We start from the raw sequence: 11,454 nt of genomic DNA, 5'->3' as shown, positions 1-11,454 counted from the left end.
CACTGCAACATGAATGTATTTTTGCAAGTGGCTAATATTTGTGACTAGAAAAAAGGGGGAGAAAAGATCACAAGCAAAAAACTAACAGTACGAGAGTCTTAGTCAGTTATCATTTATGCTTTCCTCTTTCCTTTCTGCTCTGTTTGCTAAAAATTCCACCAAGGTGAGGAAAAAGTACCCCATTTTACAACCAAGAAAAGCTATCAGTGGTCCTGATCACTGTCTGGAGCCATGATGTGAGCTGCCAAAACTGGAAAAATTAATGTCTCTGAGACACTTCAAGATGCCTATGTGTGGGGTGCGTGTGGGGAAGGGGCAGGTCAGGCCTTGCCCTGGTGAGACAGTGAACTGCCCCTTACCTCACCCCCAGAGCATCCCAGCCCTGCAGTGAGGTCCGGTCATGGACACAGCAGAGGCAGTGCTCCATTCTCCCCATCCCTGACTCCAGAGTAACCCACTGGGGAATGGAGGGCCTAAGAAAGCCAAAAGAATTAACATTCCTCTTAGAATTTCTATAGATTCTGTCTTTCTTCTTTTTCTTCAAAAGAACTGCTCAAAATTCTAGACCTATAGGGAAGCTAATATGTAAAATAAAAATCAAACTAAGGTAAGACCAAAGCCCAAGAGTAAGCTGTTGGAAAACGCAGTTTTCCAGCAAAACTTATGCTAACTGAATAAACCTGAGCAGGGCTTCAGCATTCTCAGGCCTCAGTAAAATTCCAGCAAGCTACAGTGGCTTGTTTACCTGAGAATGTTCTGTGGGAAGAATGTCATGAGAAAGATTAGGGAGTCAGAAGTGTTATGAGAAAAGAATAAGGGAGTTAACAGGAGGATCCCTGAATGTGTGAGAACAGACTGCAGGTGTGTGTGTAGCTATGAATAGTAACTTCTGTAACAGTATATAAGTTTCTCGTTTGGTGAAATAAAATGGAGCTTACTTTATATCTCATATTGAGACTGCTGTGAGTTTCCCTCTCGTCGTTTCTCTTTAGTAAGCCAATGCCCCCAGGGCAGAGTTGATATTAAATATATGAACACAGTGCCCATAAAGTTTTGCCCTTGGAATGACAAAGTCGCTGTGCAATAAGACCAGTATCTCTCCTCATTAGTGTTGTTCCTCAACTACCAAAGCTTACTCTGAACTTTTATACTAATAGATAAACCCACCAGATTTCACAGCTTTGCCAGGTAATTTATACACTGGCCCGAAGTAAGTAAACTAAAGAAGAATCTTTCTGCCACTGTAGAGACCATAATGAATGCCACTGCAGATGCCATAAGAGCACAGCAAATCAAGATTAAGGGCATCTCACAATTAACTATAGATTTGCTGTATGCCAGAAGAGAAAGAGTATGTACAGTTATAAATACAAGCTGTTGCAATTATGTTAATCCTAACTTAAACAAATGTATGTAATAGTTATTTGTGTTATTGCATTATTATTTACTGTCTGCAATAGTAGTTATTGTTGTATGATATTATGTATTTAGAATTGAGATGCTTATATTCAATGGCAAAAGTACAAATTTAGATATGAGATAGAAAAGTACTTACTTTCATGACATACAAGATTTGTAAAGAATTACAAAATTACAAAAAGAAAAGGGGGGATTGAGAAAGAAGTGGTCAAACAGAAAACCCAAATCTATTTGCACTTCAACCATTCTTGTTTCTTTGAGATTTTTCCCCTTCCACCAGCACGGCGCCCGTCCAGGGCTGAAGGCTGATAACAGTTCTGGCCTTGTGGATTCCCTTAATCTTATCAAGATAAAAGGGGGCAAAAGGAATCCTTTTGCCATTGAGCACAAGAAATCACTAGTAATATTAATGAGAAGTAATTTGTGTAACCACTCCTATCCTGGGGAATGTAATGAATATTCATGAATTTTACCTATAACACTGTGCCTTTGGAAGTACTGGTGTGTGTGTGTTTAGTGGAAACAATTCCCACACATCCGGTGCACTGAATAAAGCAAATACCCACTTCTCTGATTTGGTCTCTGAAGTGTCTCTGAGCTCGATTGGGGCGAATCAAAAGATATTCAAATTCTGTATGGAGTCCAAAAATTACACCTTAAAATTTGACCATATCTTCCACGCCCTCACTTCATGGTTACCAGACTGAGCCTAAGTAAAAGAAACATTTCTTATAATTGTAATTATAGTTATTATTTTTAATATAGCTAGTTATGTAAATTAGTGCTGTAATAATGTAATATAGTTTAGAGACTAGACAAGGTAAAGTCTTGTTAGTCTCTAAAAAAAAGAGAAATGATGCCTGATGGTTTTTTGTCCTTTCTCTTTATACTCTTTTTATACCCTTTTAATATACTTTTTACCCTTTCCCATTCCTGTACTTTTTACTCCCTGTATCTTAGCCCCACATGTTTATAACCCTTGTACTCTAGCCTAGTTCAGAATTCTTTGGGAAGACGAAACATCCCCACAATCTCAAGAACATGAGGCACCAACCTTGGACAGAGCCTCATCTCTGGAACATGTTTTTGTAAACTAAGTTGTAGCCTTTTTGGGGGGGAGGTAATTAGAATAAGGGGACAATTACTTCATTTGTTAGGTTTCTTATTGGGAAATTTTAGATAGGTATGCTAATTGGTGAAGTCCATAAAATTGTATACGCGTTGTACCCAGAGGCTTTTTCGTCGTGGCACCACCTTTGACGAGGGAGCACCTGGGATCCTATTAAACCAAGGTAAAACCCTTTTTCCCTATACTGCGGTGTCTGTGTCTCATTTTTACCAGCTTTTTAGGCATCATGGGTAACCCAAAATGTTATTTTATTCTATATCTATCTGTGCCCAAAATTGTTACTGTCTTCTTAAGACCCGGCAGCATGGACAGAAACAGAAGTGTGGGGTTGGGGGGGGTGCAGGCAAGTGTCAGCCTCTTTAAAAGCTGAAGCACTCAGGCAGCTTTCTCCTACCGCTTAGCTTGCCTCTAGTTTCTTGTTGCAACAGTTGATGCCTGATGGTTTTTTGTCTTTTCTCTTTATATCCTTTTTCATACCCTTTTTATACATTTTTTATACCCTTTCCCATTCCTTGTACCTTTCATTCCCTGTACCTTAGCCCTACATGTCTATAACCCTTGTACTCTGTGATTTAGCTTAGGTTGGGGTTCTCTGGGGAAGACAAAACATCCCTACCATCTCAGAACTACAGGTTCCAACCTTGGATGGGGCTTCCGGCTTCCTCTCTGGAACATGTTTTTGTAAACTAGATTATAGTCTCATTTGGGGGGACATAATTAGAATAGGGGGATAATTACTTCATTTGTTAAGTTTCTTATTGGGGGATTTTAGATAGATACGCTAATTTGTAAGGTCCACAAAATTGTATACGCATCATACATGGGTGTGCATCTCGGTGTGGTTCCACCTTTGACAAGGGGGCACTTGGGATCCTATTAAAACCAAGGTAATACCCTTTTTCCCTATACTGCTATGTCTGCCTCTTATTTTACCAGCTTTTAAGGCATCAGTTCTGGCAAGCCAGCCAGGAGAGAAGGGAACCCCAAAAATCAAATTCTGAATCAAGAAACACCCCACTGCACCCCATACTCGCTGGCACTTCAGGAGGGAAGTGGCGATCCAGGATTGCGAAAACCAGGGAGTTTCCGAAAAACCTACCACAGAAACATGGCAGGAGAGGTGAGATCAAAGGAGAAGGGTTTCATGGTGTCATGGATTTGAGACCAGACATTTGCCAGGAGGACGCACGAAAAGAGGGCAACCAGGCTCTAAGCTTAAAGTTGCAAAAAGTGTTTAATTACCTAACAGAGTTGAAGGATAAATGCAGGCAAAAATAAACTTTTCATACAGTTTTTGTTCACTCCCCCCTCCCTCTTAAGAACCTATACTATTCACCCCCTTTCTTCTTTTACAGTCAACAAGCCAGGTGGGGGGGGCAGGGTGTGGGGTCTCTTCAGTCTACAGAGCAGATTCTCAAATTTACTCATCACCCCAATTCTTCTACTACAAATACTCTTTATCTCTACTTGTTTTTCTCTCTCTCAAGACAGTTTTCTGCTCTCACCCCCACCCTCTTAAGAAGCAATCTCTGCACTCACCCCCCCCTTCCCTCTTTCCAAACCAGCAACACAGACGGGGGCAGGTTGAGGGATTCTTCTGGTCAGTTTAATCAGGAAAAGAGGTTCTCTACTTAGCTAGGGGTCCTTCTCACGAGAGACAGTCTTCTGGGAACTTCTTTGGTGTGGGTCTAATCTCATGAGCAACATCCCGCCCGAATTCTGCTGCAACATGAGTTCTTTTGTCTATAAGGTGTTGTGCAGACTCTCCTGAGCTGAGGCCAGGCTGCTTCCATTCCAGGAGCAAGGCCTTTCTCTCCCAGTCAAGGCCTTTTGCAGTTTTAACTCTTAGGTGAGACTCCCACTGGTTTACAGTCTTTTCTAGGCATCCACCTGCTCCTCTGGAGTGAGCTGTGGGTGGATTTCTGCATCCTTATGGACTCCATGGGCTGCAGGAGAAACTTCTTGCTCCCCCCATAGCTTCTACTACGGCTAGCAGAAAGTTTCAGCTCCGGAGCCGGAAGCACTGGAGCACCTCTTTCTCCCCCCTTCTTCACAGACCTTGGCAATCTCTATGCTGTTCTCCCTCACATATTTTCACCTCTACCTCCTCCTCCTCCAACTACAAAGTGAAAGAAGTGCATGCCTGCTTTGTTTTGATTTTTTTCTTAAATATGTTTTCACAGAGGCGTAACCAGCACCTCCAATTGGCCCAAACTTGGCCAGCAGCATGTCCATCACTTTCAGAGCCATCAGAGATTGGCTCTGCTGGACTTGATGTAAAAACTTCCAGGACTTTCACTCAGGACACACAGGAGCCATCTTTGTGCCACACCCCACCCCTCAGACACCTCTCCAGGCTTACCACAACAGCTTCTGAGGGGTCCAAATTTCTCCTAGATGTTAAAAATACTTTACTGATGTTTTGGGCCAATCAAAACCACCACACATGGTTTTATTGCTTGCTAGCATCTGGGGGTGATCTCCATGGGTAGGGCAGGAGGGTGGCCAAGGGGGGCCATAAAGGAGGGGTTTACAACCTCCTCTGCTCCCGCAGGGGGGCTGTGAGGAGAAGGGGATGCTCTTCATTATTTACTCACAGAAGGGCCACATGGTGGCTCAGGGGGAGCCGTGGCTCAGGGGGAGTCGTGGCCCAGGGGTTAGGGGTGTGGGTGCATCTACCAAGGGTATGATTTAGGGGGTCTAGAATTTACTAATTTAGGGGAACTAGAAGCTGGATAATAACTTTTTTGAACTGATTTAGAAGGCCAGAGATTGGATAATGATTTACTAAGATTTGCTTGCTGAAGACAATGTATCATTTGCTTAATGATTTTCTGCCTACCTAATAACAGGGAGGATATAGAGAAGAAAGCCAAATAATTGAGAAAAACTACTGAGTGTGACCAAACATCCTGCTCTCGGACCCCAGAACTGGCTCAAGTTAGTTCTAAAGTTTGGATTTGGACCAAGAACCAAGGGAGCATGCACAAGGAGACAAGGTGAAGAGTTCATCTCGAGGAATACTCCAGTTACTTTTTCTCAGTGCCCACCGCCTGAATTAATCCGTGACACTTGAACTCATTATAATACGAAGCGGGGATAGGTAATGAATATGTATAGGAGCATTGTGTAACTTCATGCATATGTAACCTGTAACCTAATATAACCCAAGTGAAATGCTGCTGAGGTGTGCATGCTTTTGGAGGGGCTACCCCCTATGCACCCCAGCTGGAATAAACGCATGCCTGTTTCATAACTATTTGAGTTGTGGAGTCAATCCACGCCTCAGGTAGGTAGTTCGAATCTCGCCACAGTTTCTAAGCTGCTCCCGCACGCTCTCTTAAGCTTGCTTTCCCTACCCTGCTGGCAGTGGGAACCGCGGGTTTGTTTCTCGCACCAGACTCTAGGCTAAGAACTTTCTTTCCGGCTGATTCTTTTCCGTTTATAAATGAAACATGAGTGGTGCGTCTTCTGCTAACCCAAAAATTCCACACTGGGTCTGATCTTGAAAAACTGGCACGACTTAACAGGGAAAAGGACCCATCTGAACACAGAGGAACTCACTAGGCTCTCGTTGTGGGTGTGGCCTGTGTTGAGACTGAGTGGGGGAGGGAAACGGCCCCATCTAGGTAGTTTGGACAACCAACTAATCACAGAACTACTGGTAGAGCTTCGGGCCCAGGGCAGGTTTGATGAATTGAGGTATGCAGAATTGTTTTCTATATTCCTGAATCGGGAAGAGGTGTACAAACAAATGAAAAAAGACTGCCTGCCTTGCGAAAAAGAATATCATACCCCTTGTTGTTACAGGGGCCAGCTAGACTGGAGGAGGTGGCGGGAGCCGCTGCCGGCAGGTGCCGCTGCCGGCAGCCCCCCTCCCTGCCCTGAGCCGATGCAGTGCTGGGGGTGGGAGATAGGTGGCCACCGCCAGCTCCCCTCCCCCCTGCCACGGTGGGGCTGGGGGATGAGTGGCCACCACCTCCTCCGCTGCCACCCTCCCCAGGCGCCCAGCGGGCGGAGGTAGGGGAGAAACAGGGGCAGGCCGGTTACCACCCACCTGCTCCCCTGAGGGCGGAGGCAGGGGAGGAGTGGAAGCAAGTCAAGCAGGGAGAGAAGTGCATCTCCCGCCATACCTGACCCCTCCCAGATTGGAAAAGGGGGGGCAGAGGGCAGCACCGGCTTCACTGTGCGGTCAGTGACAGGATGGAGGGAAAAATAGCTGCAATTAAAAGCATTTGTCTATGAATTCAGTGCAGATATCTCCGAGGAGGAGGAGACCGGGACTGGGGCTGTAGTCACAGCAGCCAGCGGGTTTACCGAGAAGAAGAGGGGAAAGGTAACCTGAGAGGCCATAAGGGCTGCTAGTCCAGTAGCTGAACACACCAGATCTAAAAAAGATGAACCAAGAAAGAATAAGGCTGTCCTAGAAGCACCTTTGAGGCAGGCTGTCAGAAAACTACAGCAGTGGCCTGTCTTAAATACTTTAAAGAAGAAAGAGAGTCAAAATACTGTAAATGTGACCAGTGCCACAGGGATAAGTGAAACAAGGCCTTTCTTTCAACCTTTAAAATTCAAACTGAGAAAACCCATCCTGCCAGTAAATAAAGATGGTAGTAAAAGATACAGATTAGTGCAGGATTCAAGAGCAATTAACAAAATCACAGAGGACATAGATTCAGTTGTACCAAACCCCTGTGGCTAGCACAGGTTTTTCCATGAAAAATTGTCTTGTGTTTTATAAATAAAGATAAAGTTTAGATGTTGTTAGAACAGTGTCCCAAAACTTGGGCAGTGCAGGCCTGGCCAATCAGGCCTGGGGGAAAGCTTCTAACTGACCAATCTGGGTGACTTTTGAAAACTCTATATATGTGATGAAATCAAAACAATAAAGGTCATTCCTTCTTGCCACTAAAAACTAATGCATACATTACTCTGCTAGCTGCAGTACAGCAACAAACCCCTATACTTTTCAGACCACACTGACAAATGAACTAGGGTGGTTCACAGTTTTAGATCTGAATGATGCCTTTTTCTGGATTTCTATAAGTGAAAATAGTCAAGAACTCTTTGCTTCTGAGTGGGAAAGTCCCGAGACAGGAAGAAAGACTCAACTCACCTGGGCAGTGCTACTCCAAAAGTTCAAAGATAGCCCAACTATATTTGGACATCAGCTGTCAAAGGAACTAGAGGACTGGGGAAAACAAGAAAAACTTTTATATGAAGCCTTTAAGGCAGCTGAGAAAGGAACCATCAACTGGACAGAGAAAGCAAGGGCTGCATTTAAACAGCTGAAACATTCCTTCATGTCCACGCTAGCTCTGGGGCTGCCAGACCTAACTAAGCCTTTTGAACTTTTTATATACGAGCAGCATAATGTTGCTCTAGGGGTACGGGCACAGCACCTTAAAGACCAGCAAAGAGCTGTGGCCTGTTTCTCAAAACAGCTAGACTATGTTAGCCAAGGGTGGACTGGGTGTCTGAAAGCTGTGGCAGCAACTGTCATCCTAATACAGGAGGCTTGTAAATTCACCCTTGGGCAGTACATTGTCGAGTATGTACCCCACGCCGTGATCTCTGTGCTGGAGCAAAAGGGGACACAGTGGTTATCCCCTAGCAGAATGCTCAAATACCAATCTGTGTTGTTGGAACAGGGCGATGCTACCCTAAAAACAACATCTGTTGTAAACCCTACAATGTTTTTGTTATCCACACTGCTTGATGAAATGCCTGAGCATGACTGTTCACAGCCAATAGAGGAGACCTATTCCAGCACACCAGACCTGAAGGATGTGCCTCTGAAGAAGCCAGATTGGGAACTGATCGCACTGACCAGAGCTCTAGAACTGAGCGAGGGAAAGAAGGTAAACATATGGACTCATTCCAAATATGCCTTCAGTGTTGTTCATGCCCACAGAGCTATCTGGGAAGAACGTGGCCTGCTGACTGCTCAAGGTAACGGCATTAAGCATGCAAAACAAATCCTTGCACTCCAGCAGAGCACCTGGAAGCCTACAGAAGTAGCTGTCCTGCATTGCAGAAGTCACCAAAAGGGAAAGACAACCCCTGAAGTGGGAAATTGCTTTGCTGACGAAATGGCAAGAGAAATAGCAGAAAAAGGCATATTTACAGTGGGGACACAGAAAGAAGTAGATCTGACAGATTTTACTCCAAATATGATCAGGGAGACCACAAATTAATTAAATTTCTTAAGGTTGAAATTCTGGAGGGTGGTTGGGCTGTTACCCTGATAGGCCAGGTTGTAGTCCCACCCCCGCTCCTTCGAGAAATAGCACAGAGGGAACATGAGAGTACCCACTGGGGAACAGAAAACCTTTTAAAACATCTGAAGAAAGTAGGGATAGGGAGAGAAATGACTGATATTGTGCAGTCTATAACAAGCAAGTGTGAAACCTGTTGCAAAAACAACCCTGACACAAGCAAGAGATTAGTGTTAGGAGTGACCAATACAGGGCATCTCCTGGGAGATTACTAGCAAATAGGTTTTGCTGAAATGTCACATAAGGAGGGATACAAATATGTGTTGGTATTGGTTGATATGTTCAGTGAATGACCTGAAGCTTATCCCTGTCACACCAATGCAGCAAAGGAAGTAGTAAAAGCCTTGCTCAACCATATAATTCCAAGGTTTGGGGTTCCTTTGGGAATGTCATCAGATAAGGGACCACATTTTGTTGCAATGGTGATCGGGGAAGTTAGCAAGATTCTGGGACTTACTTGGGACCTGCATACATCATACACACCCCAAGCAAGTGGCAAAGTTGAATGTATGAATGGAACCCTCAAGGCCCAAATTGGTAAGATCTGTCAAGAAACATCTATGACATGGGTTCAAACTTTGCCTACAGCCTTACTGAGGGTCCGTATACAACTAAGTGGAGGGACAATATAAGTCCCTCCTATATGGCACATCATATCAGGTTCCACACATCCCAGGGAAAATTCACATGAGGGGAAAAATTGATTTACAGAAATACTTAACAGCCTTAAGCTCCATTTTGCAGAAGCTCCAGAGATTTGTCATGCTGTCCAAAGCTATAGGATTGGACACCCCTGCTCACCCATTTCAGCCTGGAGACTGGGTCTACATCAAATAGTGGACCAGCGACCCCTTCCAAGCCAAGTGGAAGGGACCATACCAGGTTTTGCTGACTATCCTCACTGCTAGAAAAGGTTGCTGGGAAAAGGACCGTGGATCCACTACTCCAGGGTGAAGAAGGCTTCTGCCCCTGAGACCATCGAAAAAACAGAGACTGATGCAAATCAAGATGATGTTGTTCAAATTGTTCTTTATATGTCTGTTGCTTGCCCAATTGGTAAACATGACTCAAGGCTCAGCCAAAAGTTGCACAACACTGTGATCCAAAATGTATCCAGAGCTCTTAATATGAAGAATTGCTGGATCTGCACCCAGTTACCACCTCTAGAAGGATGTGATAACTTGCCATTGAAAATTAGAAAGGTTTGGAAGAAATTTGAAAGGGGATTCAAATTCTATATGAAGTGGATTCCAGAAATTACACCTTGAAATTCGACCATATCTTCCACCCCCTCACTTCATAGTTACCAGACTGGGCCTGGGTAAAGGAAACATTTATAATAGTTGTAATTGTAGTTACTATTTAGAGACTAGACAAGGTAAAGTCTTGTTAATCTCTAGAAAGGTGGGAAATGATGCCTGATGTTTTTTGTCTTTTCTCTTTATACCCTTTTTTATACCCTTTTTATACATTTTATACCCTTTTCCATTCCTTGTACCTTCCACTCCCTGTACCTTAGTCCTACATGTCTATAACCCTTGTACTCTGTGATTTAGCTTAGTTCAGGGTTCTCTGGGGAAGACAAAACATCCTTACTATCTGAGAACTAGAGGCTCCAACCTTGGATGGGGCCTCCTCTCTGGAACATGTTTTTGTAAACTAGATTATAGTCTCATTTGGGGGGGGAATAATTAGAATAAGGGGATAATTACCTCATTTGTTAAGTTTCTTTTTGGGGGATTTTAGGTAGATATGCTAATTTGTAAGATCCATAAAATTGTATACGCGTTGTACACGGGGTGTGCTCCTCGGTGTGATTCCACCTTTGATGAGGGGGCACCTGGGATCCTATTAAAACCAAGGTAATACCCTTTTTCCCTATACTGCTGTGTCTGCATCTTATTTTTACCAGCTTTTAAGGCATCACCTGGACCAAGCAAAACCAACATAGTGTCCATGGTTCCTGTTGGTCTGCCTTCCTCCTCCTTCTCCTGAGGGAGCTGTCTAGTATTGAGCAGTGTCCAATAAATAGTAGCCAGGGCCCAGCACGTTGCATAACTTCACACTTCTCTGGAACTGCCACAGCCTTTTTCTTTCAAATATTCTACCACTTTATTAGGGTCCTGTAGTTGTTCAGGCTTGAACTTCCAAACCATGGGAGCAGAATAGTCCGAAAAGTGGCCCATTTTCTCCCACATTTCATGCCACTCATGATTATCCACCCTCAGGGCAGATCTGTGAAAGACCTTCCTCGAAATCTCTTTCTTGAGTCTAAACATGGTATGGACCACATTGAGAAAACCTGGTAGGCTTAGTAAAAAGGACATTCTTTCCTTATCATCCAAGGGAAATTCAAAATTCTCAAAAGCTATTTTAACGAGAGGGAAAGGGGGTGAAAGTCTGGGGAAAATCATCCTGTCCTGTTCTCCCCCCAGAGTGGGTACAATTATTAATGGACTCCCAAAGGTAGTGTTGGAGGCAAGGGCAGGAGACCACCACTGAATACACATCCCAAATGACCCTCATTACCCTCGATGTTATAATGTCATAAACTGATGTCCCACAATACAGCAGCAAAGCAATCCTGATCCCTCTCTGTGGCAGGACATCCTCCCTACCACAGAAGAG

The 11,454-nt window shown here is 44.1% G+C and overlaps 2 long non-coding RNA genes across 2 annotated transcripts in view; one reads left to right on the top strand and one right to left on the bottom strand.

The window, feature by feature from the left end:
• The window catches only part of LOC146425354 (uncharacterized), a 357,803-nt gene that overhangs the window by 159,784 nt on the left and 186,565 nt on the right, over positions 1-11,454 (bottom strand). The gene's annotated exons all lie outside the window — the stretch shown is intronic.
• The window catches only part of LOC146425355 (uncharacterized), a 569,707-nt gene that overhangs the window by 380,441 nt on the left and 177,812 nt on the right, over positions 1-11,454 (top strand). The gene's annotated exons all lie outside the window — the stretch shown is intronic.

This window comes from Lichenostomus cassidix, chromosome W (genome assembly GCF_008360975.1).
Source record: "Lichenostomus cassidix isolate B80296 chromosome W, HeHo_3.0, whole genome shotgun sequence".
Taxonomy (NCBI): Eukaryota; Metazoa; Chordata; class Aves; order Passeriformes; family Meliphagidae; genus Lichenostomus; species Lichenostomus cassidix.
Note: the sequence above shows the minus strand (reverse complement) of the source record. Positions and strands in the feature narration are given on the sequence as shown.